Below are 20,666 nucleotides of genomic sequence, written 5' to 3'. Positions count from 1 at the left end.
CCAGGCAAGAATACTGGAGTGGGTTGCCATTTCCTTCTCCATGGGATCTTCCCAAACCAGGGATCGAAGCCATGTCTCCTCCATTGTAGGCAGACTCTTTACTGACTTAGCCACCAGGGAAGTCCTACTAACTCTGAAACTATTCTTGAATTAATCCTCCAGGAGGTTGAATCCTGCTCCTTGAAAAGTTCCAGTCACATACTAGGTGTTCTATTCTAGTACATAAGCTTCTGCACACTTCCAAAGGAAAAAGGCATGATTTATAATTTTGTACATGAGAGACATCTTCTTACCTAGCATCTAAGATAACATCTGTTTCTCTTCTTTCCTTCCTCTCCTTTATCTGGTCTTCTCATTCTTTTAAAATGAGTAAACCAGAGCCCAAAGGGGTTCAATGACCCATAATTGGTTGGTAGGGCTCCCCAATGTCTGGAATCCCCATTGAGTGCTTTTTCCTATTATGTTAGAGTAACTTCCATTGCTGACTCATGTTTTTCCAGCCACCTGATGCAGGAAAGGTATCATGAAATAATGTTTTTCAGTCTCAGAAAAGAGAGGGTTTACCACTGGTATTTGGACTGTTCTCATGTTATAATAGAAACAATGAAAGAGGCTTTACTGAGCTTCTCTATTACATCCACAGGCTGTGACACTGGACACAAACAGTCCTGAAAACCAATCTCAATTTCCTATTTGAACTAAAACGAAGAAAGTAAACACATGAATGCGTCAGACTAGGGATTTAACTTGGAGAAGAAATAAAAAGCCAGGCAGAAATATAAAAGCAAGAAGGAACATAGGAAATACAAAGGAAAATACCAGCTGTATAAAGTAGATTAACACTAGGCCCCCCGGTCAATGTCAAGGTTTCACATTTCTGGTACATCAGACAGTTTTCCTGTCTCCATTGCCTCTGCCTCCTGACAGCCCTTGTTTCTGGCACAAATTGGAAAAATAATCTATAAACTAATTAGTAATTGACACAAAATTAACTTAAAAGGGTGGTTATACACACACAGATGCACACACATGCACATGTATTCCTAGAACCCCTACACTACCTACAAAGTCATGTTAACAATTATTTAAACACATTAGAGCAGCAGTCCCCAACTTTTTTGGCACCAGAGACTGGTTTCTGGCAGGCAATTCTTCCATGGACCAGGGTAGGGGGGATGGTTTTGGGATGACTCAAGCACATCACATTAATCGTATATTTTATTTCTATTGTTACTACATCAGCTCCACCTCAGATCATCAGGCATTAGATCCTGGAGGTTGGGGACCTCTGGATTAGAGGCTTATTATTAAAATACATTATCTTTCTTGCAGTGTTTTTCAGGGTGTTACTGACATTTTGAGTGAAACAGTTATTCCTTGGTTAGACTGTCCTATACATTGGACAATTCTTAGCATCTCTGCCTCCTCCTGCCACCAGATCCTAGTAGCTCACTTAGTCATTGTGATAACCTGAAAACACCCTTAGGCATTTCAAAACCCGCCCCCTGCAATGGGATAGGACTGTATTTCCCCAGTTGAGGAACAGTGGGACTCAGAATAACACCCTACATCCAACTCAGAGAAATTATTCTCATCCTAGATTCATAGATTTTATTTAAGACTTCTTTATTGAGTGTCTGCCACACACAAGGCCCTAGGCTAGTTGCTGGGAGGTATGCATGAGTCCAAAAAGATTTTGCTCTAATGGAGCTTGTAGAATGGTGTGAGAAACAGCTATTGATTAAATCTTCACACATACATAAACACACATAAATATATACATTCAGAACTCTGGTAATAGCAACAAAGACACATGGTGTTATTAGAGCCTCTAACAGGAAGATTTGCTGAGATTAGTTACTGAAGAGTCCCCAAGGAGTCTTTAGCTTGAGTTGAGATCTGAAGCATAAGTCAGAATTTACTTGGTGATGGTGCAATGGGAAAAACGTTCTTAGTAGAGGAAATAGCATGTGCAAAGTTGCCCTAATAAGACCAAGTATGTCAAGTATAAGAGATGCATATGAGGTGCATGTGACTAGACCTGAGAGAATGAGGGAGAGTGTCCTGTGACATGAGGCTACAGAGACAAATAAGGGTGAATCCACTCATGCTCTTGTAGCCTATGTCAATAAGTTTAATTTTCAGGCATAACTAAGCAAGTAAAATGTGATCTAAGGCAGAAGGAGGAGGTGGAAGAGCACACGAGACACAAATCAACTGATAGGTGTTGCCCCCATAAAACTGCTAATCAAATCAATCCACATCTGAATGAAAGTCAAGCTAGCACAGATAAAAAGACCTCCAGCGTGTCATAATTGTGTGGAATTTACCCAGTGAATAAATTTGGTGTCATGCCAGGTTCTATGGAGGCTGTAATATATAAGAGCAGAAGAGCAGATGTCTGTCGAGGAATGTTGGGGGAACCTGGAGACAACTCAGAGAGGGCAAGTGTTACAGGGGAATAAGCACTGGAATTGAAGTGCCAGCAATTGGTTTTTACTGCCAGATTTCCCTGCCACATGAAAAGTTTGCCAGTCCCTGATTAGGGCTTTTATCAGTAAAAGAAGGACAATAACAATCCCAGGTTTCTCAGTAGGATCCTGAGGAAGAAAGTCTAACCTACTATCTGGCATATTCCAAGTGCACAACTCATGCTTTTAATGAAACTAAGTTTCTTCAGTTGTAAAATGAACTCAGTAATAACTGATTTGACATTCCAAGTCTGTCATAGGGCAAATGGGATAAGTTAGTGAAGAAGCAAAGGGTATTATTATCATCAATAAATGAATGTGGCATGAAATCCAATCTGAATTCATCATCCCTTAATTGTTTTGTCAGTGGGCTATATTCATAGAAGCAAACTGCTCCGTGGAATATCTCTCCTCCTTCAGTCCTCAGAAAACTCAGGGATAGGGGAAAGAAGAAATAACAATATGCATTTCTTTTGTCCTGATATAATAAGAATAATTGTGATAAGCTGAAATCCTATAAACATATGTGCACAGAATTTTTCTTTGGATGTGCTAAAGAAAATAAAGTGAATTTTGGACCAGTTGATGGACCAAAATTTTGTGAAATGTTGACTGACCAGGGTTCTTTTTCAAGAAAATACAGTTTATAGCAATGCATTCTCAACACATACACATTTTGTGCATGTTCCACCTCTTCTCCCTCAGCCCACTTTTAGATGAACCTGCAGTTCTGATGACCAGTTACCAGTGTACTGACAATTTCCACTTCAGTTGCCTGTTCTCACTGTTTCTCTATCCAAGAGCCATGAGCTCTTGCTCAGTCTGCTTGCTGGGAAGCTTAGAACTTACTTTGTCCTTTGAGGGAGCTTCCCACGTGGCTCAGAGGTAAAGAATCTGCCTGACAATGCAGGAGACGCAAGAGAGGAGGGTTCAGTTTCTGGGTTGGGAAGATTCCTTGGAGGAGAAAATGGCAACCCACTCCATTATTCTTGCATGGGAAATCCCATGCCTGACAGGCTATGGTCCATGGGGTTGCAAAGAGCCGGACATGACTGAGCACACACACGCACATACCCACACTTGTTAACCTTTGAGAGATTAATTCAGAAACCTGTTTCACATGGTTCCTCAGAGAGTCTTCAGTGATTTGACACCCCAGTTGGCCATGGTGATAACCTGCCCATTAAAACTCTTTTAGAAGATTTGCCCCTTCTCTGCTTCACTTTCTCTACTTTCTTTCATGTTCTTATTACAATTATCTCTCAAATCAACTCCCTGAAACCACATCATGTCTCACAATGTACTTTTGGGGAAACTCTAATTTAGATATAGGATTCCTGAACTTTCCAGTTCATAGTGCATGATTTGCATTTCTAATGACAAGATGGTGTATAGTCTGAAAAAACTCATGGCTCCGTAGAAAGAGGAAATCACTGTTCTGTAATGCCTCTTAAAAGAAAAGAAAACAAAGTCATGGAAATAGTCCCTAGGAGAGAAAGTAGGCCTACTTTTAAGAGCTCTCCCTACTGGCAAGCTTTCTCAGTCTGTTGGCCTTTCTAGGTCGTTGGCTTCTAAAGCCATTTTGCCTCTGCTCAGGAGAAGACTCTTGAGAGTCCCTTGGACAGCAAGGAGATCAAACCAGTCAATCCTAAAAGAAATCAACCCTGAATGTTCATTGGAAGGACTGATGCAGAAGATGAAGCTCCAATACTTTGGCCACCTGATGCGAAGAACTGACTCATTGGAAAAGACCCTGATGCTGGGAAAGATTGAAGGCAGGAGGAGAAGGGGACAATGGAGGATGAGATGGTTGATGGCATCACCGACTCGATAGACATGAGTTTGAGCAAACTCAGGGAGATAGTGAAAGACAGAGAAGCCTGGCGTGCTGCAGTTCATGGGGTTGCAAAGAGTTGGACATGACTGAGTGACTGAACAACAACAACCACAACAACAGGAGCACTCTCTAGGATTCCTTAAGGCCCCAACCATACCACATTTATAGAATAGGAGCAGAAATTTAGCCTTTCACTATTTACCTGTCACAACAGATTGCTTTATTAAGAACATCTCTAATACTCAGAATTATAAGAGGCAGCCCAAATCCAATTCAGGGGATACTGAGAGTACAGAAATATTGCTTCACAGGAAATAAAAAGCTTTTCCTTCAGTATCTGTACCCAGCAAGATCAAGCACCTTGTTTTTCCCTTGTATGATCTAACACACTTATGTAATAAACAGATATGATGTTAATAGGTATCAACATTGGCAACATTTTAGGATTCTTAAAAGTGATTTTAAGAAGAGTAACAGAAAAAGGATAAACGCTCAAAGTTGTACACTAGCGCACAAGTAGGCATGCTTTGCATAATAATTGCATTTCTACAGAACAGAGTATCTTCTCATTATGTAGGAAATCAGTCCTTACTCAGTCCAAGAATACTTACATATTCTTTGAAAAAAAAGTAGAATTTCTGAAGCTGATGAAATAAGATCTTAGGAGGGGGAGGAACAGGATATCACCAATGATTAATGAGATGAGTTTTCAGGACTGTTACCAAACATTGCAAATATGAATGGTTTGATTTTGTTTCATAATCTTTTACTGAATGAACATGTAACACATTTATTTATGTCTATATAAAAAGTCATTCTGTTCATAAGTTCAGAAATGGAACAATACTCTAAATGGCAATAATTATGTGAAAACCACAGAACTGGAAACCAGAAAATCTGTATTTAAGTTAGGTCCCAAACTCTCTTGGGGCCTTTGTGTAAGTCACTTCATGGGGCCTCATTACCCTATTTGAAAGAGGCAAAGTTGATCAATTCTAAGGTCTTCTGGAACTAGACAGTTTGGTGACTCTACCATTATAATAAAAAAGAGTACCTTATAAAAGAACAGATCCCAAGACATTGCTTCTACTCTATCTTAAGTCAAGGTCCTTACAAGTAGAGCCTAAGATGAGGATTCTGTAGCAAGGGATTTCCTGAAGAAGAGTTTCCAGGAGAAACCTGTAAGGGTGTGAGGGCAGCAAGATGGTGGAGGAAAGAGCTAAGCATAGATAAAGTTTTGGGAGCCTGATCCCATAGGGAGCTCTGGAGCATCAACTGTAACACCAAGGTTTTCTCATTCAGAACCAAGGATCCTGAGCTTTTATATTTCCATATTAGTAAGACATTAACCAGCAAACAGCTTGTGAAATGGAGGCATACCCTTTCCTGGATGGGGCAAACTTCTGGAGAGGAGGATACATGAGCTGGTAGCAGCCAACACCACAGCAGCCATGGGATGGTTGGACTGGTATGGTAAAGAGAATCTGGATGGGGGCCAGTGACATCTGTTATATACAATTTCTTCTTTGTGTGTGCTCAGTTGCTCAGGCACATCTGACTCTTTGTGACCTCATGGACTGCAGCCTGCCAGGCTCTTCTGTCCATGGAATTTTCCAGGCAAGAAAACCGGAGTGGCTTGCCATTTTCTACTCCGAGGATTCCTTCTTTACCCTAATTTTTATATTGAAGTGGTATTACTAGGTTACAAAATATTCACATTATTTATCTCATCGGACCTTGATAATTTTTCACATTATAAGTCTTTGATGAATACACATAAAAGACAGGTTACTACGTTTTACAGAAAGGAAAAGCTCATGTAGCAGTAATTTTATTTTTTTTGTTGGTATCTCACTTAGATAGTATAGGGTATGAAATGGTTAGTAGATGAGAAAATACAAAAGTGGAACTCAACAATTAAGGCTTCTTGGACAAAAAGTACTCTTGAATTTTATTTTACTTCTGTCAAGTGGCCTTGTTTCAGAAATTCATATTACATTTTGAACTGACTGAATATTGGATAAAGATAGCTTATGAGAACCTAAAACAGAGCATATATAAGGCTGATAATATTTGCTTCTGTTTAAAAAGTCTGCTGTCCGTGGTAGAGACACTAGGTTTCTACCTACAAAGTGTTCCCTTCAAAGGGATTACCATTTGATATATGATATAGGGGTTTAATTATTTAACACCCAGATAACCATTAACAATAGCACAATTAACCTTTTAAGCTATTACTAGTAGCACACTCCTCATACTGAAGCAAGACTAAAGAACACATTTTTTAAAAAGGAAATTTAGCAGAGATCACAAGACAACTGTGGACTTGAAAAAAAGCTGGGCAAAGGGGACATGCACATATTAAAGACAAATGTTGTTGATTTCACCATGTTGTCTTGGAAAGTCTTAAAGGATGCTCTAGAGTAATGGTCTTTAATCTTTTTCAAGTCATGGGCCTCTGTGAGAACTTGATGAAAGTTATGGACTTTCTTCCCAAATGGGAAAAGACATATGCATATGAAGTTCTGCAATCAGTTTAGGGTAATTATAGAATATTGACTCCCTCTGTGAAACATTACTTTAAAAATAAATGGAAGTACTTTTGAGACTATGAAGAAGAAATGACAATAACAGGGCAGAAGAAAATTTCTGTCTTGAATATCTATTTCCTTTTGCTTTCACTTAAAGAAAGTGCATCTCAAGTTTAATGATGCTAATGAAGCTTAAGTGAATAAGAAATACAGTTAAGAATATCTAATACAATATTCACAGAGATTTTGTGTGTGTGAGGAAAAGAAAGTAATTATGGTTGGAGTTTCATTAGGAGGACTGAGGAGGTATTTTATGACTGACTAGGCTGAGATTAGATTTCTGAACCAATAACAACTACCCATTAAAATTATTTTCATAGCAAAATTTTACCTTCCTTTTTACATTATCAAATGAGAGTCTATTTACTTACTTACTCTCCTGACATCATTACAGCCTCTCTGTTAACTCAGGATGCAGTCTGACAGGAAGCCTTTTGCAAACCAAATACTTTTGAGAAATGTAAGCGAGGTTAGTCTGATGGAAATTGATGCTGACTTTTATGTATTTCAGCTCCATTTTTAACCAATGGTTTTGGGGGACTTCCAAGGTCCATCCCTTGCTTCTTCTTAAAACCTGCCTATTGCTTTGGTTTCACAGAACCTGGCTGTCTTCCGTGTATTTATAATTCACCACCATCTACTTTCTTTGGGGGTTTTTATTGACCTCTGTTCTCCAGTAAGATCTTCAAGTAGGTTTCTGGAAACAGAATGGGCCATCTAAACTGCTCCAATTCAAGATGTAAAAAAATTATAGCATATTCTTAAAGTACAGTGTTCACAGTTAAAGAGAATCTAGTTGCCTCAGATTTTCATTTCTATCCGAATTGCATGTAAGTGGAGCACTTAATCATTGTGAGATTCACTTACACGCTCCAGAGTGCTCATGCACTCCATGTGCAGATTAGGACAGACTAATTCATCTTTCCTCCCAAATTATTAAAACAGGTAATGCACTTTTATTAATGTTAGAACCAAGTGAAATAATTCTGGAAAATTAATGCCCCCAATGAATGCAATTTCAGAGCTCAGTGAGTACATTATAGGCTTATTATTCTTACTCTGTATGGGATGTGATATTCAGCAGTTTTGATTTCTATAGAAAACTAGGGATAATTTCTCTGTCTCTTCTCCATGATAACCTGATGACCTGGCACTTTTCCTGAAATGAAAAGGTATCATTGTAGCTTGGGATGCCATAATCTTTTAAGAGCTATTCAGTTAAAATATCAGAGGGCAATGGAAGAGGATTTGGGTTGTTAAATTTTCTGACATAAGCCTGGAGATACAGCATGCATGCACCAGTTTTTTCTATCTTTGTCCCTCTCACAAGCGCATACATAGAAATATGAATGATATACATAGATGTATATTAATCAATCATTTAACAAGGTATAAGGCATACCAGTGGTAAAAACAGACTAGACAATATCTGCCCTTGTGGGGGCGTATTTTCTAGTGGATGAAACAAAGAACATATGCAGAGGACCTGTCATTCAGTAAGAGGCAAGACTCTCTCTAAGACTTAGAGGAGACAAGAGGAAATAGGTTCATAATGTGGTAGTGGTAAGTGCTCACTTGATACTTATCATTTTCCTCCATGAAGTGTGAGATAACATCATATGGTCAGAGGAAGGAGAAAAGATTTAAATTAAGAGATTTAAAGAGGGAGGAGAAAGGTTAAACTTGTTATTTTGGAGACTAGGAAACTATCAAGTTACTGGGCAGTGCTAAGGATATATTTAGGCTTGTGCTAATGAAGTGAAGGTGAAAACAATTTGCCATTGTGTGGTTCTTTGCAGTAAAATTAAGTGACTGGCACGCAGGTATGAAAAAGGCAAACAGTTGGTTTAAACAGAGTATAGATTTTTCAAGGAAAATACAATGGAGTGAAATGGGGAAAGAAACAAGAGGGTATTTTCAAGACAGGACTAGTGAGATTCAGATTATCATGAAGGAAGTGGATGAAAAGAGGAATGGTGGATCAAGAAACAATGGATTGGAGGTAATCACTGCTCCCGTGTGAGTATTAGAGAGAGGAACTCAAAGAGAAAGAAGGTCGTGTTGAAGGAGCAGAATGTTTGCATGTTGGATGTTGAAGGTAGTGTGGTTTATGAGGACTTGGTTCAGGCTGATGAGGAATGGAGGAACAGCTGAGTGGTGGTGGGGACAAGTCAAAGAATTCAGAGCGAGCTTTTGGTTACGTGGTTGTTAAAACTGCCATGAATGATAATAGTTTGAGTGTGAAGAAAGAATATAAACCAGATAAGTTCTTCAGTGAATGAAAGAGAGATGGTGAAGAAATCTAAAGAGCGTATAGAATGCCTTAGGGTGGGGGGCTCCTCAAAAAAAACATTTGCTTTTAAACAAAAGTGTAAGAGGAGCATCATGAGCAGTAATTACAAATGGAGAGAAAGGGGAGATACCTGTCCTGAAATACTGGAGAAGGGTAATAAAGCTTTGTTTTTAAGGAATTTAGTGATCAATATCCTCTGAAGATAGCCAAGTTTCAATAAAGGTAAACAGATAATATAGGTAATGAGTCTGAGGAAGTTTTAGCTGTGCTCAATATGTGTGTGTCTGTGTGCACACATATCTGTATAAATACACATGGCCTTTTTATCATGGCTACATCCTTTTGGTTTCCAAGAATTTGGTAGATAAGGATATTATTTCACTAGTGAAAAATTATTTCTTGAATACATTTTCATACATTTCAAGCAAGAATCATCAGGCTTATCTGTAGACAGACCATGGATTTCAATCCTTTAGGAGCTTATACTAAAAATCAAAGCAAATATACCTAGGACCCCCCCAAAAAAAACCTTTTTAAAAAATGTGCTTACTTATCTGCAAAGTGGTCGACTTTGCACCTTCTGGCAGACTTTGTACCTTCATTGAAACAAACCAGTGGTTTTCAAACTGCACACCAAGGATCTTAGAGATATAAGTACTTCATGGACCACTCTGAAAGAGCACTGGGGTGAGGTGGAATGTCATACAAGTTGATGTTTGGATCCACCCCATTTGTATTTAATCCAAATGGTTATTTCATTCATTTACTGAGTTTCAAAATTTTAAGAATGATTACTCTTAAAAAAAGTTTGAAAATTTTAGGCTGGTGTACTGAGTCTCAGAAAATGCTACTAGTCTGTCTAGAATGTGAACCCCGGCCTTTATTGTCTATTACTTGGGACTGAAACACTTCCTATCTCATCACTGCAATCTTTTTAAAAATAAATTTATAAAGTGGTGAGAATAATGCTTGCCCAGGGTCATTAAGAGGTCTGTTGGGCTAGTACATGGAAAAGTGCTTTGTCTGATGTATATGCAATGGAATTTCCTAATTACTGTCCAGGAGAAAGGCTTTTATTCACTGACTAATGAGGGCCAGTGATGAATCACAATATTTGGTTCATCTTTTGAGATCTTTCTTATTTATTAGATATGGACAGAAATAACTCTGAAATAAAATCTCTCCAAATTATGTATTTTTAATAAAGTATGCTTTAATGCTGTATCTTTGGCTTTAGTCAAATACTCACATATTAAACAGTGAAATGAGGACCACCATACACTTTGTCTAGACAATTACTGGCAATATTATCAATTATGTTGCTCAATATTCCCTGTATAAGGCCTTATTACAGTTCTTTCAGTACTAGGGAAAAGGCTTGCTCATTATGAAAAAAGGGTACGTATCTTTTGATCAGACTATATATTCTATTGTGTCCTGCTTTTTGCTTTAACTGCTTGCAAATCCAGAACACTGCCTAATGCTCTGTCACAATATCTATATTAGCCTAGGGACTTGATTATAAGTCTCTATCTCTCCAACACAAGAGAGAGTACACATGTACTCTCTTGCATATATGCATACACACATACACAAGCACATAGAATTTCAATATCACTTTTGAGGAATACAGAAAAAGGTTCACAGATTAAAGAACTGAATATAAGGTTAGACACTATAAAACTCATAGAGAAAAACATAGGCAGAACACTCTTTGACATAAATCACAGCACGATTTGTTGACCCACCTCCTAGGGTAATGAAAATGAAAATTAACACATGGGACTTAATTAAATGGAAACGCTTTTGCACAGAAAAGGAAACCATAAACAAGATGAAAAGACAACATTCAGAATGGGAGAAAATATTTGCTAATAAATCAACTGACAAAGGATTAATATCCAAAATATACAAACAGCTCACACAGCTCAATAACAAAAAGACAAACAACTCAATCAAAAACTGGGTGGAAGACCTAAACAGACATTTCTCAAAGAGGACATACAGATGATCAACAAACATATGAAACAATGCTCAAAATCACTAATTTATTAGAGAAATGCAAATCAAACCTACAATGACATATTACCTCACTCCCTTCAAAATGGCCATCATTAAAGAATTTACAAGCAATAAATGCTGGCGAGAGTGTGGAGAAAAGGGAATCCTCTTGCACTGTTGGTGCAAGTATAAATTGGTACAGCCACTATTGAGAACAGTATGGCTGTTCCTTAAAAACCTAAAAATAGAAATACCATTTGACCCAGCAAACCTACTCTCAGGCATGTACTTGGAAGAAACCATAATTCAAAAAGACACATGTAACCCAATGTTCACTGAAGCACTATTTACAATAGCCAGGACATAGAAGAAACCTAAATGTCCATCAACAGAGGAATGGATAAAGAAAATGTGGTACTTACACACAATGGAGTATTACTCAGCCATAAAAAGGAATAAAGTTGGGTCATTTGTAGAGATGTGGATGGACCTAGAGACTGTCCTACAAAGTAAAGTAAATTAGAAAAACAAGTATCATATATTAATGCATACATGAGGAATCTAGAAAACTGTATACATGATCTTATTTGCAAAACAGAAATAGACACACAGATGTAGAGAACAAACATATGGACATCAAGAGGGGAAGGGGGGTGAATTGGGAGATTGGGATTGACACATATACATCATTGATATTATGTATAAAATAGGTAACTAATGAGAACCTACTGTATAGCTCAGGGAACTCTTCTCAGAGCTCTGTGCTGATCTAAATGGGATGGAAATCCAAAAAGAGGGGGCATACACACACACACACACACACACACACACACACACACACACACACACACACACACACATATATAGCTGGTTCACTTTGCTGAACAGTAGTAATTAACAAAATATTGTAAAGTAACTATAATCTAATAAAAATTAACTTTTAAAAGCTCACTTATTTTCAGCCATCTCTCATTATTTTTTAATTAAATTCATTTATATATTAATTTGACCTTTTACACATTTTAATTTTTACACAGGCAAAGATAATTATATTATGTGTTCAGTTTAGTTCAGTTGCTCAGTTGTGTCCGACTCTTTGTGACCCCATGGACTGCAGCATGCCAGGCTTCCCTGTTGATCACCATCTCCCAGAGCTTACTCAAACTCATGTCAATCGAGTTGGTGATGCCATCCAACCATCTTATCCTCTGTCATCCCCTTCTTCTCCTGCCTTCAATCTTTCCCTGCACCAGGGTCTTTTCCAATGAGTCAGTTCTTTGCATCAGGTGGCCAAAGTATTGGAGTTTCAGCTTCAGAATCAGTCTTTCCAATGAATATTTGGGACTGATTTCCTTTAGAATTGACTGGTTGGATCTCCTTGCAGTGCAAGGACTCTCGAGTCTTTTCCAACACCACAGTTCAAAAGCATCAATTCTTCGGTGCTCAGCTTTCTTTATAGTCCAACTCTCACATCCTTACATGACTACTGGAAAAAACATAACTTTGACTAGATGGACCTTTGTTGGCAAAGTAATGTCTTTGCTTTTTAATATGTGGTCTAGGTTGGTCATAGCTTTTCTTCCAAGGAGCAAGAGTGTTTTAATTTCAGGGCTGCAGTGATTTTGGGGCCCACCAAAATAGTCGTGAAGTGCCATGAAATGATGGGATCAGATGCCATGATCTTAGTTTTCTGAATGTTGAATTTTAAACCAACTTTTTCACTCTCTTCCTTCACTTTCATCAAGAAGTTCTTTAGTTTTTCTTCACTTTCTGCCATAAGTGTGGTGTCATCTGAGGTTATTGACATTTCTCCCAGCAATCTTGATTCCAGCTTGTGATTCATCCAGGCTGACATTTCACATGATGTATTCTGTATATAAGCAGGGTGACAATATACAGCCTTGATGTATTCCTTTCCCGATTTGGAACCAGTCTGTTGTTCCATGTCCAGTTCTAACTGTTGCTTCTTGACCTGCATACAGATTTCTCAAGAGGCAGGTCAGGTGGTCTGGTATTCCCATCTCTTTCAGAATTTTCCACAATTTATTGTGATCCACACAGTCAAAGGCCTTGGCATAGTCAATAAAGCAGAAGTAGATGTTTTTCTGGAACTCTCTTGCTTTTTCAATGATCCAACGGATGTTGGCAATTTGATCTCTGATTTCTCTGCCTTTTCTAAATCCAGCTTGAACATCTGGAAGTTCATGATTCACACACTTTTGAAGTCTGTCTTGGAGAATGTTGAGCATTACTTTCCTAGCATGTGAGATGAGTGCAATTGTGCAGTAGTTTGAGCATTCTTTGGCATTGCCTTTCTTTGGGATTGGAATGAAAACTGACCTTTTCCAGTCCTGTGGCCACTGTTGAGTTTTCCAAATTTGCTGGCATATTGAGTGCAGCACTTGTACAGTGTCATCTTTTAGGATTTGAAACAAATCAACTGGAATTCCATCACCTCCACTCACTTTGATCATGGTTGTAGGGATGTTCTTTTGTAGTGGTGCTTCCTAAGGCCCACTTGACTTCACACTCCAGGATGTCTGGCTCTAGGTGAGTGATCACACCATTGTGGTTGTCTGGGTCATGAAGATATTTTTTGTATAGTTCTTCTGTGTATTCTTGCCACCTTTTCTTAATATCTTCCCCTTCTGTTAAGTCCATAGCATTTTTTTTTTCTGTCCTTTATTCAAGGGATTAGATCTGATAGACAGAGTGCCAGAAGAACTATGGATGGAGGTTCGTGACATTATACAGGAGGCAGTGATCAAGATCATCCCTAAGATAAAGAAATGCAAAAAGGCAAAATGGTTGTCGGAGGAGGCCTTACAAATAGCTGAGAAAAGAAGCTAAAGGCAAAGGAGAAATGGAAAGATATACTCATTTGAGTGCAGAGTTCCCAAGAATAGCAAGGAGAGCTAACAAAGCCTTCCTCAGTGATCAATGTTGTGTGTGTATATATTTATATAATTTGCAATTTATTTATTGGGCTATTTAATATAATTTTTCCATCACTAACTTATTTGTCCAGAAAATTATCTATTGAACCCCAACTATATGTGTGTATATTTATAAATATATTACAGAGATCAGTAAGACTTGGCCTTAGTGAGGCCTCAATGAGTTCACAGCTTAGTTTAATACCAAATATAAATAATATACAACCATTATATATGCTCTTGAACAAGAGTCAGTGAACTACGGCCCACTTTTTTTTTTCTAAAAATAAAGTTACATTAGAAAATATTCAAACTCATTTATTTATATGTTGCCTGTAACTACTTTAGCAATACAAGAACAGATAGTTGTGACACAGATCTTATGATCCACAGTCTCTAAAATTGTTACTGTCACTCTATAGAAAAGTTTTGCTAAGCCCTGATATACAGACATTTGTTGGTGTATATATTTTTATCCCTGAGAACAATGAAAAACACCTCTTCAGAAGCTGATTAAACAATGACTTCTGGGTCTCAGTCTTCATGTCACATGTTCAGGACTGAGTAAAAATCAGTTTTTCACTGAGCAGATGATGTAGCATTGGTGGAACGGGGTGCTGTACCTAGTTTCCCCAAGGTTGGATTGGGAAGGTCAGTGAATGAGGGGTTAATTTCAGTGGACTGTCTGAAGTACAAAAACTGCTTTGAGATAGCTGGTAAGAACAGTTGCAGTAAAAGTAGCTACTAATTTTGAGCACTTACCATATGTTAGGTGCTCTTCTAAATGTACACAACCTGGATTTATTCCATGCTCAGACCAGTCATATGACGTATCTTGTAGTATTTACTTTTAGGAGATGAGAAAAGGGAAGTTCCAGGAGATTCTGTACCTTGCTCATGGTTATGCAGCCAGTTAGTGGTAGAAACCAGATTCAAACCTGAGTATTTCTGACTTCACAACTCAAGTTCGGACTTCCCTGGTGGCTCAGTGGTGGAGAATCCGGTTGCCAATGCAGGAGACACGGGTTCCATCCCTAATCTGGGAAGATCTCACATGCCACAGAGTAACTAAGCCCATGTGCCACAGCTATTGAGCCTGTGCTCTAGAGCCCGGGAGCTGCAATTACTGAGCCCATGTGCTGCAACTACTGAAACCCTAGAGCCCAAGCTCTACAGCAAGAGAAGCCACTGCAATGAGAAGCCAGAGCACCACATCTAGGGAGTAGCCCTCACTTGCCACAACTAAGCCTGTACAGCAACGAAAACTCAGCGTAGGCCAAAAAAAAAACCCCATAAATAAACAAACTAGAAAGAAAAAATCTCAAGCTCTTACCTACTAAGTTATATAGTTTCTCTGCTGGAAGAATTCAGTGTGTGATCTTATTAGGACTTTTCTAAGACCCTCTGAATAATGCCTATCATATTATTATAATTATCATCATCCCTTACTCCCTGTATCTGTGAGCACCTGGAGTTATGACCCTCTAATATTCATCTTGGTATATCTAGCACCTAGCACAGTATTTCTTGATAAGAATGGCTCATGGGGAATTAATAAGGAAAGTTTTCTGGGGAAATGTGGGCTGAATTTGGTTGAAGGGAATGTAAGACTCACTTTCCTAGCCATATCACCTTGTAAAGAGAGAACTGGAGTAACTCAAAGAAGTGGAGAGGGAAAGCATTCTGCATCCTGTAATACACTATGAGTCCTTCTCAAAAATTTCTAACCATGATTAGAAAATTTCCGCCCATAAATCATACAGTTGGAAGCTACTCCCTGTATTAATTACCATAATGTTATTTATTCTTATGTCCACAACTCTTCTGCTGATTAAATAGAATTCCAGATGAAAATAAACTTGACATAATAATGAATATTTTAGTCAACTTTATATTGGAATTATAAACTATTCCCAACTGTATTTTACATCATGGTAATTTGCATACACAACCAGAATACAGTGCAATCAATTATATTCTTCTATAGCGAAAATGTTCAGTTTAAAACACTATTTCCAAATGTCACCATATAAGATTCCTTATTCAATATGAACTTCAGTATTTTCTCATGCACTTGTGAAAATAAATAATTATATATATTTAAATATATACACAAATTTGTATAGAATCATTAAGGAATATATAAACCAATATGGTAAATCCTTTTTAACTGATTCTATAAATGATATACATCTGGTTCAATAAAACTTTATATTCTATGAAAAGAATTCAAATCATATTTGATGCATTCATTTTAGAGACAGTACACTTATTTGATATGGTTCCTAGCTACTGCAAACTGCTTCTAATATCATGGTTGGGAAATAACCATTAGTATCTTTTCTTCAGGAGCTCATTATTGTGCTTTATTGTGTTTCAAATATGCTTTATTTGGAAATAGAGTCATTGTAGATATAATTAGTTGAAACTATGATGAGGTCATACTGGATTAGGATGGGTCCAATATGACTGGTATCCTTATAAAAAGAAAAAATATTGAACATTGAGCTATAGAGAGGAGAATGTCATGTGAAGATGGAAGCAGAGACTGGGTTGTTACATCTGCAAGTCGAGGAGCATCAAGAATTACAAACAACCACGAGAAACAACAAAGGCAGGGAACAGATCCTTTCCTAGAGCCCACAGAGGGAGCATTGCCCTACTGAAAAATTCATTTTAGACTTCTAGCCTCCAGAACTGTAAGAGAATAAATTGCTGTTGTTTTATGCCACTCAGTTTGTGGTATTTTATTTTAGCAGTCCTAGAAACTAATGCATTCTCCTTTCAGTTAATCAATGTAACTTAATCTCCCCTTTACCTCTGCCTGCCCTTACAATTTTCCTTATCTGATCAAAATAATAGCATCCAGCAGGGGTGGGGAGGAAGATAAGAGAAAAGGGAATAGATGTGAAACGGGTAAGTGTACCTTTCATTCTGGCACTATGCAGCAATTACAAGTAAAACACTGAAGGATGAAGTAAAGATAGGAAAGCTTTGGTACCGGTGCATGCTGGGAACATTGCCTTTCCTCAGCACACTCTGCATTCTCAGTCTGCCCCACTATGGGGAATTATGCAGAAGAAAATAATTCTACTTCATTCCACTAAAATCAGAGTGTGTTAGTATATTCTAATCTAGACACTAGGGATTACATTCAGCTTCGTCTGCTATTAACTGTCTGAAATTTAACTGAGACCAACTAGCCAATAAGCCAAAGAAATTGTGCCTACTTAGCAAAATAATGACTGGGGTAGATGAGTGTCTTTCAAAATCTGTCATGGTTTATAACATAAAAAGTGACATTACTGCACCACGCTCTTACACATTGGCAGACAGTTTTCCAAAGTGTCTACACCATTTAACAGTGTCACCAGTGATGAGTGAGGGTTCCAATTTCTCCACATCCTCATAAAAAAGTTCATACTGTTTGCTTTGATTATAGCAATCCTAATGGGTGTGAAGTGGTATCCATTGTGGGTTTGATTTATATTTCCCTTATGACTAATGATGTTGAGAATTTTTCAATGTGTTTATTGTCCATTTACATATCTTCTTTGGAAAAATATCTTTTCAAGTCATTTCCCATTTATACAGTGGATTATTTATTTTTTTTATTATTGAATGTTAAGAATTCTTTATATACTCTGGACAAAGGTGGGCCTTAGAAAGCATCACTACAAGTAAAGCTAGTGGAGGTGAGGGAATTCCAGGTGACCTATTTCAAATCCTGAAAGATGATGCTGTGAAAGTGCTGCACTCAATATGCCAGCAAATTTGGAAAACTCAGCAGTGGCCACAGGACTGGAAAAGGTCAGTTTTCATTCCAATCCCAAAGAAAGGCAATGCCAAAGAATACTCAAACTACCACACAATTGCACTCATCTCACACGCTAGTAAAGTAATGCTCAAAATTCTCCAAGCCAGGCTTCAGCAATATGTGAACCGTGAACTTCCAGAAGTTCAAGCTGGATTTAGAAAAGGCAGAGGAACCAGAGATCAAACTGCCAACATCCGTTGGATCATCGAAAAAGCAAGAGAGTTCCAGATACACATATATTTATGCTTTATTGACTATACCAAAGCCTTTGACTGTGTGGATCACAATAAAATGTGGAAAATCCTGAAAGAGATGGGAATACCAGACCACCTGACCTGCCTCTTGAGAAACCTGTATGCAGGTCAGAAAGCAACAGTTAGAACCGGACATGGAACAACAGACTTGTTTCAAACTGGGAAAGGAGTACGTCAAGGCTGTACATTGTCACCCTGCTTATTTAACTTATATGCAGAGTACATCATGAGAAACGTTGGGCTGGAAGAAACACAAGCTGGAATCAAGATTGCCGGGAGATATATCAATAACCTCAGATATACAGATGACACCACCCTTATGGCAGAAAGTGAAGAGGAACTAAAGAGCCCCTTGATGAAAGTGAAAGAGGAGAGTGAAAGAGTTGACTTAAAGCTCAACATTCAGAAAACTAAGATCATGGCATTTGGTCCCATCACTTCATGGCAAATAGATGGGGAAACACTGAAAACAGTGGCTGACTTTATTTTTGGGGCTCCAAAATCACTGCAGATGGTGATTGCAGCCATGAAATTAAAAGACGTTTACTCCTTGGAAGGAAAGTTATGACCAACCTAGATAGCATATTAAAAAGCAGAGACATTACTTTGGCAACAAAGGTCCGTCTAGTCAAGGCTATGGTTTTTCCAGTAGTCATGTATGGATGTGAGAGTTGGACCATAAAGAAAGCTGAGCACCAACGAATAGATGCTTTTGAACTGTGGTGTTGGAGAAGACTCTTGAGAGTCCCTTGGACTGCAAGGAGATCCAACCAGTCCACCCTAAAGGAGATCAGTCCTGGGTGTTCATTGGTAGGACTGGTGTTGAAGCTGAAACTCCAATACTTTGGCCACCTCATGCAACGTGTTGACTCATTGGAAAAGACCCTGATGCTGGGAAGGATTGGGGGAAGGAGGAGAAGGGGACGACAGAGGATGAGACGGCTGAATGGCATCACCAACTCGATGGTCATGGGTTTGGGTGGACTCCAGGAGTTGGTGATGGACAGGGAGGCCTGGTGTGCTGCGATTCATGGGGTCACAAAGAGTCGGACACGACTGAGCAACTGAACTGAACTGAATGAGAGACATGATTTTAAAATATTTTCTCTCATTCTTTGTGTTGCCCTTTTCCTTTTTTGGTAGTATCATTTGCAACAAATAAGTTTATGAGGCTGTGAAATTTACCTATTTTTTTACTTTTTTCATTCACGCTTTTGGGGTCATATCTAAGAAACTACAAGTTAAGCCAAAAAATGTCTTCTTCTTAAGAGTTTTGTAGTGTTACCTCTTATGTTTAGTTCTATGATCTATATTGAATTAAGTTTGGAGTATGGAGTGAGGTGAGAGTCCAAATTCATTCTTTTGTATGTGGATCTCTAGTTGTATCAACCACCATGTGTTGAAAAAACTAGTCTCTCTCAATTTTATTTTCTTGGTACCCTTGTCAAATATACTTAATTGACTATAAGTGTAAGGATTTATTCATATACTTTCGACTTCACTGTGTTGGATTTATATGTCTGTCTTTATACCAGTACTATACTGTCTTGATTACTATAGCTTTAATAGTAAGTTCTGAAATTAGGATGCATGAGTCCTCTAATGTTGTTCTTTTTCAATATTGTTTGGGCTACTCTGGGCTTTTATTTATTTTAAATGCCCTTTCTCATGCTGAATGAGTTATCTTCTATTTCTAGTTCATTGGGTGTTTTAATCACAAAAATGCATGGAATGTTATCAAAGCTTTTTCTGTATCTTTTCAGATGATTATGTGTTTTATCCTTTCTTCTATTAACATGGTATATTAATTAATTATTGGATGCTAAATTAGCCTTGCATTCCAGGGATAAACATCATTTGGTCATGGTGTATAATTCTTTTTATATGCTACTTGGTTAGGTTTGCTAATATTCTGATGAGGATCTTTGCCATCTATATTCACAAGATCTTTATTCACAAAAATAAAGTTTATTTTTACTTTTCTTGTGATATTTTCTCTTGTTTTGGTATAAAAGTAACGCTGACTTCACAGAATAGTCACTCATTTCCTAGTTTTGGAAAAGTTTGTGAAGAACTGGGATTAATTTTTCTTTAAATGGAAGAATCACTTATTCATAAACCAGGAGAATTGGAGGTCTAATTATACTATTTATGGAGACTTACTTAGAATGTCAAAACATTCTTTTAGCCAGGAATATACTTAACATTATAGATATAATTTATATTTAATTATATATTATGAAAAACACCAAGAGAAAAGCTTAGCTTTTATTTGTCTTCTTCAAATGAGAGAATAATAACAATATTTCATGGAATCTTTTGGTATATAGAATAACAATTTACTATCTGTGTCTAGTGAAAATAATCAACGAGAAGCTGAAGAAATACCCTGACACAGAACAAAGGTATTCTACATGCTCTATTTCTGATAGGAGATAATCAAGAAGGAATATATGATGACCAGAT

At 37.8% G+C, this 20,666-nt stretch overlaps 1 long non-coding RNA gene across 1 annotated transcript in view; it reads right to left on the bottom strand.

The window, feature by feature from the left end:
- The window catches only part of LOC145537167 (uncharacterized), a 966,757-nt gene that overhangs the window by 311,067 nt on the left and 635,024 nt on the right, over positions 1-20,666 (bottom strand). Inside the window, exon 6 of the long non-coding RNA XR_014076245.1 lies at positions 11,616-11,695. This is a non-coding gene — a long non-coding RNA (uncharacterized LOC145537167). The remainder of the gene's footprint in view (positions 1-11,615; positions 11,696-20,666) is intronic.

Source organism: Giraffa tippelskirchi, chromosome X (genome assembly GCF_054371585.1).
Source record: "Giraffa tippelskirchi isolate mGirTip1 chromosome X, T2T-mGirTip1v1.2.pri, whole genome shotgun sequence".
NCBI classification, from domain to species: Eukaryota; Metazoa; Chordata; class Mammalia; order Artiodactyla; family Giraffidae; genus Giraffa; species Giraffa tippelskirchi.
This window is presented reverse-complemented; position numbering and strand designations above follow the sequence as displayed.